Source organism: Sceloporus occidentalis, unplaced genomic scaffold (genome assembly GCF_023333645.1).
Source record: "Sceloporus occidentalis isolate IW3139 unplaced genomic scaffold, rSceOcc1.0.p SCAF_213, whole genome shotgun sequence".
NCBI classification, from domain to species: Eukaryota; Metazoa; Chordata; class Lepidosauria; order Squamata; family Phrynosomatidae; genus Sceloporus; species Sceloporus occidentalis.
This window is the reverse complement of record NW_028317193.1, coordinates 620,023-630,540: the sequence shown is the minus strand read 5'-3', so window position 1 is coordinate 630,540 and position 10,518 is coordinate 620,023.

Below are 10,518 nucleotides of genomic sequence, written 5' to 3'. Positions count from 1 at the left end.
AAATATACGAAAAAAACCGAAAATATAAAAAGTATTAAATTGCCCAAGTATCCTATACCTCTCCCACTAAAACTTTACAATAATAATAATAAAAAAAAAATCTTTCCTGCCTCCCAACCCAAAAGTTTTAAAAATAGGGATAAAAAGGTATAGTATGTAAGGGAGCCATTTGGCCCCTCCAAAACATATACAACATACAGTATTTAGTTGTTTTGACTGTACTATAGGTACACTAACCTCAGATAAAAAAGGGAAGCTTTGGTTAAAATTGTAATAAAAGGGACTGTCTCTAGACATGAAGGGGTTAAACTACAATGTAATGTTTAAGAAAACAGCTAAAAATATGGTTGATTTATAATAATAATAATAACAAAAATCAGATTATTTATGTAATTGGTATATATTAATGAGACTTTGAAAGCACGGTTTAGTATGACACATAGTGATTACTGAATAGTATAACATTCACCACATTCTTCACAACTAATAAACACAGTTGGAGAAGAACATTTCCAAAACACATTTCCAGCATTAATGAAATAGTTTATGCCGAATTGTTGCTCTTAACACGCACATAAAGAACGACAGGTCTATTCAACATCATCTATATACATGCATACATACACCAACCAGAATTGTTTTTGCTAATTAGGAGGCGCTAAATAATATCTGTTTCATCTACAAAACAATACGGATGAAAAAACATTATTATGCAAAGATTAGTTCTGCGACCAAACAAACACGAAGAAGCTCTGAACAAACATGGACCAGACAATTGAGCGTTTCATTGTTTCCATAGTTACCCCAGACTAAAATGTTGAGTGGTACCATTAATACAGGCCAGCCATCAGTGACCAAAGTTTTAATCATTAAGTCCTCAGCAGAATGGAACCCACATCACATATTTAGTGAGCATTGCCGGAGGTCAATCGGGGGAGGTGGTCAATGGGGGGGGAGGGGTGAACGAGAAAACAGTTGCCCCTGAAAACCCACTGACTGAATGCTGGCAGAAGACCTCTCCTTCCTGCAAGCGGCCTGTCCATTCTAGAATAAGGTGGAGCACCACATGTATGGATTAGAATATTATTTATTTTACTGTTTATTTATACAATGGTAGAAAGGGGTCCTTGTGAATTGTCTACCTCCATAACCAATCAATATTTATTTCATAGCTGGGTGAATGGTTACATTTAATTAGTAAACTGGGGTAACTATGGAACCAATGAAACGCTCATTTGTCTGGTCCATGTTTGTTCAGAGCTTCTTCGTGTTTGTTTGGTCGCAGAACTAATCTTATCCCCACTAAAAATACAACATTTGTAGATTTGGGGTCACTCGCACTGAGAGAGCTGCCCATAAATTGTTTTAGGACCCCATATTACAAGACAATTTGGCTGTGCTTGACCCTTCTGGATTAAGATGTACCAGTTACTCTCTGAACTAGAGGGTTGTAGGCACACCAAGTAATTTCCTAGGGGCAGTGCTAACCCACCCTAAAGATTAGAAAATTGTTGGATTCTGGGAAGGAAGAGAATCCCATTGGGGATTAACCAGTGACACGAAGGCCATAGCTTGGATTACTGAACGCCAGGAGTTCCCATGCATGGTAGTTGGGTGTCACTCTAGAGGCCTACTTATCCCTATGTCCATTTATGCCAGGGGGTCCACAGAGCCCTACGGCTTCTAGCTCTCTAGGTAAACTATGTCTCTGGCAGCACCCTCCTGTGTTTTTGCTTTCATAGGCTACAACCTCATGGTGGCACCGGCTACAAGCTCGACATCCCAGGGATCCACTTAGTACATGGTATCCATGAAGGCGGTAGCGGGGGCAGTGGAGGGACACTGGAGGGACACCGATTACCCCATTCTTTGATTAACTAATGAAGAAGGAAAGAAATGAGCGCTTGTTTGAAATAAGCATTTTGGTTAAAACAATATGAAAGTATGTATCTCTGGCTAGCAGTCATCTTAAGTATGGTATTTAATATAGAACGTTATTGTGAAAGAGATAGTCTGTACATATTGTTACACTAAGTACACCCGCACAGCCATAACACCCCATGGTTATATAGCATAGTACCGATGTCATCCATGTTCGGCTTATATACAGAATGTTCTCGAATGTGGACTTGGCAGCAAAGCAGAGCAGATGAAAACAATTACTTTGTTTTCCAATTTTTAGTAAAAATGTACCCCCTGCCTTCAGTAAGCAGTTTCAAAAACTACCAACGCTGTATCTCATATCTTATAACAGCGGTTTACCAGACATCTAATAGATTGTCCCTGGACAAACCCAAATAAAATAATGAGAAAGTCATCCATTCTGACTGACTCACCTGTGTACAAGCAGAGAAATTCCATGGGCTACATTCTCTTACATGGCATAAACATCATCATCATGTTTTGTTTTTTTGAATTTGTACTGCAAATCGTTAAATTGGTATTTAATTACCAGCCATACATTTATCTCCATTAATAGAATGTGCCACATAACTGTTTGTAAATTTGGAATAGGAAATATCTAAAATTTAACACTTTAAAAAGTGATCTATACTAATTTAGTGACTTGCAAGTGTGTGTGACAGATAACAGGTAACAGATGACAGGTAAGAGAATTCCAGCAATGGAAACGAAAACGTATTAAAAAAAAATTGACCATTTTTTAAAAATATATATAGATTTGATGTAAAAAATGAATACTGGCCTTTTTCACACAAAATATATTCCTCCTGAATTTTTGTTACGGGAAATAAACTCATAAAATATTCTTACAATAAAACCATAATTGAACCGAATAATGAAATCCTCCCATCACGTGTATTATTTATTATATTTAGATTTATTTTATTATTCAGATTTATATTTCCAGCTCTAATACCCAACAAAAGTTTTGGCCAGGTCATTCAGACAATTTTTCCTCTACTTACTATTCGTTGTAAAGCTTCAGTGTTTGAAACAGATACACATAATACACGGAAATGTGATGGATTATCACGGACCTTCTATTGAAGGCATCTGCGACTTGGGGAGCGGCATTGAATGAGGGCAGGGAGATAGAAGGATAATAGTTCAGCATCTGTCTTTATTAAACATGCAGCAGGCGATTCTGATGGCAGAAATCAGTCTCTGTTATATACATTAGGATGTCAGGGCAACCGGTAACATTAATCAGATGTTAGGAAAGCCTTGGCTCACACACCAGCGCACACACACACATACATACTCTACTCACAAAAGAGAATTATCAAAACAGTAAATGTAAAGCAATCGGCTGGGACATTTAATTGGTTGCTATAGTTTTTCCATTACTTTTGATGCAGGTGATACACAACCCCCTTAAGCACATACCTCACAGTCCTATTTTTGCAGGACAGTCCCAACTTGCGGGCATTATCCTGCTGTCCCAGGAAGCTGCCCCGCTATCTCACTCTTGTGGACAGTGGGGATCATGGGGCGGTTTGGGAGATCTTCTCATCTCCCGCTTTGGACCCCTGTTATGTTGGGGGTATATTAAGAACCTAAGTCTGAGACACCATGTTAGTGTTTAGGAACAGAAAGCAGTCGGGCCAGCAGCACTATTACTATAGATTATAGACATACCTGGGGACATCCAGGCTCCAGCTACCCGGAACCCCTATTCTTTGTGATGCTGCTGGACAGTCCTGCTGACGTTGATGAGTGGCCCTCTGATATGAGTTGCCTGCTGGCAACTGTTTGCAAACAAAATTGTTTACGATCTTAGATATGGAGTACTTTATATACATAACAGAGAGGCCAATATGATCATTGAAGTGATGTCACATTTTACACCAATCCTACAGACAGGGTAGTCTCTGTAGGCCTGTATGGGAACTGTACTGGTTTCCATTGTTCTAGTGGCACTGGGGTGAGATGTCACATAACAGGACCAAGGAGGGACTTTGCATTGGCATGGAGGAGGGTGGTGTGGAATAGGAATTTCAGTTTCTGTTAAGAGATGTGGGTAGAGGTACGTTGGAGACATGTGGGTAGGCTTAACTATTTTAAGGGGACAGGAAGGGTACAAACAGATCTGAACCTCTACACCCAACCACACATCTCTCCAATGAACCTCAGTTTACTTGTAATAAGAACTAAATTTAGCTCAATTATTGTAGATGGAAAACGCATGTAGGGACTAAGAATTAACCCATACATCTACTGCATACCAGACCACAGGTGACATGATCAAATGGATATGGGTTTTTAATGGCTCAACGGGTGCACCAGGAATTTACCATAAATGCATTATGGTCAATCCAACCTGAATCAAGAGACGCACTTCCATGACCTACATACATCCACAGTATATGACCAAAACTGCCTGCTGTTGGAACTGTTCTCTCCAGTCATGTGTTTTGGGACTGTTGGCAACTACGTACACAACACTTTTGCAAACCCATGTATAACCACAATAGTATTTCACATTTTTAATTTTATTTCTTCTCTGTATAAAGCATATTTCTATCTACCATATAACTCAATATTTGAGTTACTCTGCGCTTCATTAACATTTGCTTCCATAAATTTTAATAGTTTCATTAATCATATTTAAACACGAGTACAAATAATTTGCAATGACTCCCACGGCCCCAGCAGACGTACATTCAATTAATATTAAATTGTATTCCAAATAGATTTGGTTCAGCCACTGTCACTTAAAGTTGTCCACATTATGAAAATTATGATAGAGGATGCAATTCATGATTCAGTCGGTTTTTAACTCCACCGGAGAGATGCAAAGGAAAATGCAATTTTGAATGGCGACTTCTTGAATATACTCCAAATCCTATTGGCAATGAGATGATATACATCTTAGGCTGACAAAACTCATACTTGTGTAAATGGCCCTAAATCTCGCAATAGGGCCACCAGGCGTCAATCCCCTGAAAGATGCCATCTGAGCCCCAAATCCCCACAAGATTAGAGATCTACTGTAATAAGCCCAGTTACCCTATGGAGGTCTTTGCCTAGCCAGCACACCTTCCATAGTTGCCGTATCCCAGGGGTAGGCAACCTTCGCCTCTCCAGATGTTGTGAACTACATTTCCCTTGATGCTTTGCCAGCATTATGACTGTAAGAGCATTATGGGAGATGTAGTCCACAACATCAGGAGTGCCAAAGATTGCCTATCCCTGCCTTATTCAATGTCATGTATTCTTCTGAGATGGAGCATTGAGATATGACATTATATCCCGAGGCTCAGCAGGAAGGACAGCAGCCGTGGACAGCTGAGGCATTGTACAACCAGTCTCATCAACACTCCATTCTCGTCTACAGACAAGACAAGATGTGGAGATGGATCCACACACAATGTCAGATGTTGAATGTGATCAGAACCCTAATGTTGGTAACTAGAAGGATAAGGGGATTACTGACCTAGCCACTAGGTGGCGCAGTGCACAGCATCAGACATACCTGTGTGCAGCCCATACATTTAATACGTACGGCAAACTTTTACAACATATGTGTTCTAAAACTAGAACTGAAGTTGCCATACATATAAGTGGTGCATTATAGATGGTGGACATCATTTAAATTGATCCTTCCATATGTGTACATTTCATAAATAAGGCTGAGATCTTGTTCGCCAATGTAGAACACGGGGTGGTTTCTAGGCATGATGCGTATTGCAAAGTCTTCCAACGTTACGTTGAAATAATAACAGCGTTACATATTCACCGGTAACTCACACCGTATCTCTGTCCCCTTTGATGGCGGATTTAATCTCGTTTGACAGGTATCTATATTTAGATGTGGCTCAAAAGTGCTTCTCCTCCAGGGTTCGGTTGCTAAGCAGCCATCTCTTGGCTGGTGTGATTAGCGTGGTAGCAGGTGGCTATTAATGTTTTCATACACAGATTACCTGACATTCTGTAGCAAGTGAGTGTAAGTGTTTCCTCCGTGTCACAGAATAGTGCTGTCTAATAGAGCGGCTGTTCTGTTAACCCCCACCTTGCTGGTGCCACCTGTCCAGGTTTAACCCGGAGCGTCCCAGAATAAACAGGTAAATCCTGCGTCTTAGATGTACAACTTTAGGAAGTGCTGGTTTATTGGCATTGGCCATGTGGGCACGGGGGCAGCAGGGCAATTGCTGAGCTGCTCTGATTTTGGGCATCTACCTAAAGAATTTAAATTCGTCCATTGGGGTACCTAGAGTACCAATGACTTAAGGCAGCCTTTAAGTCCTGACTGGATCATTTCTTTGCTCCTTTCATTGACTTTCAATGCAATCCCTCATTCACTTTTTTTTCTGATCTCTCTTCTCTCCTTCCTGTGATCTGTACCAAACGAAACAATTTAACTACCCCCTTTAAAAACACACCCGTGACCCCAGCCACGCCCTCAGGGGCAACTTCTCAGAGCGTCCAGGAAACGTCTTAGTAAACGGGTAGCAAACCTAGATCACAAATCGCCAAAATAAGATATATGAAATACCACGCTTACCACTCCAGGTGCAGTATGGCATCTGAAAGGTGTTCCATTTCACTGCTGCAGAGTGCTTGATCTTGCGCGACCACATTAGTACCTTGACTTTCCTATGGAGGGAAGGGACGCACATACCTCCTATCGGCGGCACTCAGAGAAAGATGAGCAACAGGAAAGAGAGAGAACTTCAGGACAAGAAATTGGTGCTGTTCGTATAGTCACTAAACAGTAAGCCTTTAAACTAAATATCTAAAACAAAAAATATACAGAAGGGGAGCACAGCCCAAATAGCATAAAAGGTATACACATTCAGATTCCCAGGTTACTGCTAGCATACCCAGTGAATACCATTCAAAAAACATCTACCTAAGGCATGAATATTGAGGATGCCGTCACACTGTACGGCCATGTATTGCATAACCCCCAACTACCCCAAAGGAGCTGAATCAGTGGGTCTGCGTCGCATTCAACCCTAATGAGACTCTCACATTCCATTAACGAGACGTCTGTGTGACAGGGGGAGCTGCTCAAGGTTTGGTCAGAACCTACAAATATACACAAATAATATACAGAATTACTAGGGTTTTTGTGCATATTTGCAGGTTCTGACCAAGCCTTAGGGCTGAGCACCCCACCTGCCACCAGGGGAGGGCTGGCACCTTCTGACTCAAGGGGTAAGTAAAGCCCATCAACCCCTTGCCCCCCCCATGCACTGCCACACATATGTACACACACTAACACAAACACATGCTAAGACAATCGTATACAAACATACTCATACTCAACACACACACTCATGCTAACACAAACTCCCTCACACAAACTTACACATCCGCATACATGCTCACACACACATTCATGCTCACACACGCTTACACGTTACAGTTAAGTATATATGAGTTGTAATTCTTGTAGCAGCTGCTTCTCTTTACTGAAGATCATAGTTAGAGTAAGTTTGTATCCTACGGGATAAAGCATTATGTATTCTTGTTTTTGCAACAAGGTGGCTCATTGGGTAATGCAGGAGGGTGGCCGTGCCTCTAGCCCACCTACTCCCACCTCCAGTCACACCCCAACATGTGTCTGATGTTGTAGACAGGGTATGGCATGGGCGCAGGAAAAAGGAGATGTGTTTAACTAAACGAATGTCCTGCAGACCAAGTAGCTGGGGGTCGGGGAAATTTAAAGGGGCCACGGTTATAATATGCATTAAAATGCAAATGAAGGCTAGTGTGTCCCTTTAATTAATAGAATTTCTAGAAAAATGACATTAGAAGAAGGCTTTTCAAGCATCTGATATATTTATATTAAAATATCTAAGCAATGATGGAAATTTCATCTTTCCTGAACAAAAAAAGTAATTCCCTGTTATCAGCACTGCAGATCTGAGCGCAAGAGAATGGATTAACGTACCTTGAAATCTACACTCACTTCAAATACGACTATATTAAGTAGCGTGAAAAAGACAATTTCAGCAGCACATTGTAACTGAAAGTAATCCTAGCGCATGATCACGCCTTATTCATTTTTTATTGGAAACATATATTACATATTTAATAAAGACAAAATGCTAAATATTCTAAAAAATATTAATCATGAGCACTTTGGAGACCCCATACCCATGGATATGTTTGAGTAACTAGATATAATATATAAAATATGCCTAACAAGCAATGGTTACCGGATACCCCTGTGTGTGGCTAGCACTATCTCTTTATCCCCCAGAAGATAGAGATCCTCAGGTAGCCTACGCTGGAAAATTCCCAGGTATGACCTTAAGCCTTTTTGTGTATTTAACTTGCAATTCTTCATATATCCACCAGGGCATCTAGCATAACACTGATGTTTAAGGGCAGCAGTTACATGGTGACTGGATCCTTTCTGTGCCCCTTTTACAGATTTTCTAAGCATTCCCTTTTGGTAAATCCGTTCGGGACAAGGCTTGCTCGTGCAAACCGTAGGAAGTCCTATTCTAGGTAGAAGGTGCACCCACCATTAGGGGGGCAAACAGGGCAACATTTTTTTTTAACCCCTTTGCCTTTCCCTGGCGCATTGATTGTTTAAACATTACCTTCCATTAAACTGTAGCAATTTGCAAGTCATGCAGCCTATGCAGTTATGTTCCCTTTCTGTAGGACAATACCAAATAGCGTCTATTTCTTATCATGCCGCATTTAGGGACACATAGTAGGTGTTCTAAAAGTAGAACATTGGACAGGGTGTTGTGTAAAATGTAAGCATGTGGAGAGTGAATGCAGACCTGTCTGCCACTCATCGCCCTGTTGACTTGAGACGGAAAGATCTATATAGAAAGGATTGATAACAGCAGGTCTTTATCCTGCCACCTGCTGTCTGTTAATAAGAACACTGAGCAAAGGACGTCCACGCGGCCTTTATTCTGTTCAAAACGGCAACAGGTTCAGGGCTTAAAAATACGAGAGGATGTAGACCAGGCTGTCGGCTCAAAATCAGATGGATCATTTAATACATCGGCTGCGACGTTTTCTGGCAGTTAAAGGTGGTTTGGTCTCCTAGATGTCGTCGGTGTCGGATTCTTGCAGTAGGCTTTGGTGATGTCTTCAAAAGCCTCTAGGAAATAAATGATCTTATATTTATATAGCGCCAATAATTACGCAGCGCTTCGTATAATATATATATATATATATATTCAAGTGTAAGAGGCTGCTTGTGGTGTGAAACGCATCAGTCATGAGCCTTTTTTTGCCTGCCTTAAGGTCTGCCCTATAATTGTTTTCATTGCTTGTCCAAGGACTTTAATAAATGATTCTGCTTTACTAATGGATGACCTGCCTCTTTGCTGCCGGAGTCACGAGACATGGAGCGGGTCCTGTATCCAGTGGCGTCTCCAGGTTTCATATTTAGGGGGGGCACATGGGGGGCCAGGGACCAAAGTAGGGGGGCCAATTATAAAACGGTACATATACACTATATATATATATATATATATATATATACACACACACACACACACACGTTAGACGTGCATTTTTAACTACATAATATGCACTTATCTCTTTGAAGTAAAGACCGTGATTAAAATATGATTTCAAAATAACAGCTAAAGTGACAGTTATTTTTCATTATTTAATATTAGCCCCTGCTGACAATATATATAAATATTAGACCCTGCTGCAGATATATAGAAATATTACATCCTGCTTCCGATATATATTAATATTAACCCCTGCTGCGGATATATATTAATATTAGCCCCTGCTGCGGATACATACTTATATTATACCCTGCTGCCGATATACATAGAAATTATACCCTGCTGCCAACATATATTAATATTAGCCCCTACTGCCGATATATAGTATTAGTCCCTGCAGCCAATATATATAAATATTAGCCCCTGCAGCCAATATTTATTGATAATAGGCCCTGCAGCCAATATATATTAATATTAGCCCCTGTTGCCGATATATATAAACATTAGTCCCAGCTTCCGATATATATTAATATTAGCCCCTGCAGCCAATATATTTGCCACACTGACTGCAGATCAGGGGAAGACAGTGAGAGTCAGTGCAGTGTTCCCTCCTTCTGACTGCACCGTGACATTGAGAGGTCCTCTCCCCTGTAATCATCCCCAGAGTCCCTTTGTCCCCTCATTCACTAAACCATAGCGCTCTTTTACTTACACCCTGTAGTTCAGGTATAGATCAAATAAACAACACATGGAAACAGCACATGCAACTGAATGAGATTAAAAAAAAACTTGTATTTGCAGGTATACATAAATAATGTATGGAAACATAGCATTGCAGGTATAAACCAACAGAACACACAAACCCAGCATTGCAGGTATAGATCAACTGGAAATCACATGAACACTCAGCACTGAAGGTTTAGATCAAATAATCAACACATGGAAACAGCACTCCAGGTATTGATCAACTGAATAAGACATGCAAATCCTATATTTGCAGGTAAACATTAATAATGTATGGAAATATAGCCGATACAGATGAACAGAATGACACAAAACCCAGCTTTGCAGATATAAATCAATTGGAAATTACATATAAACTCTGCATTAAAGGTAT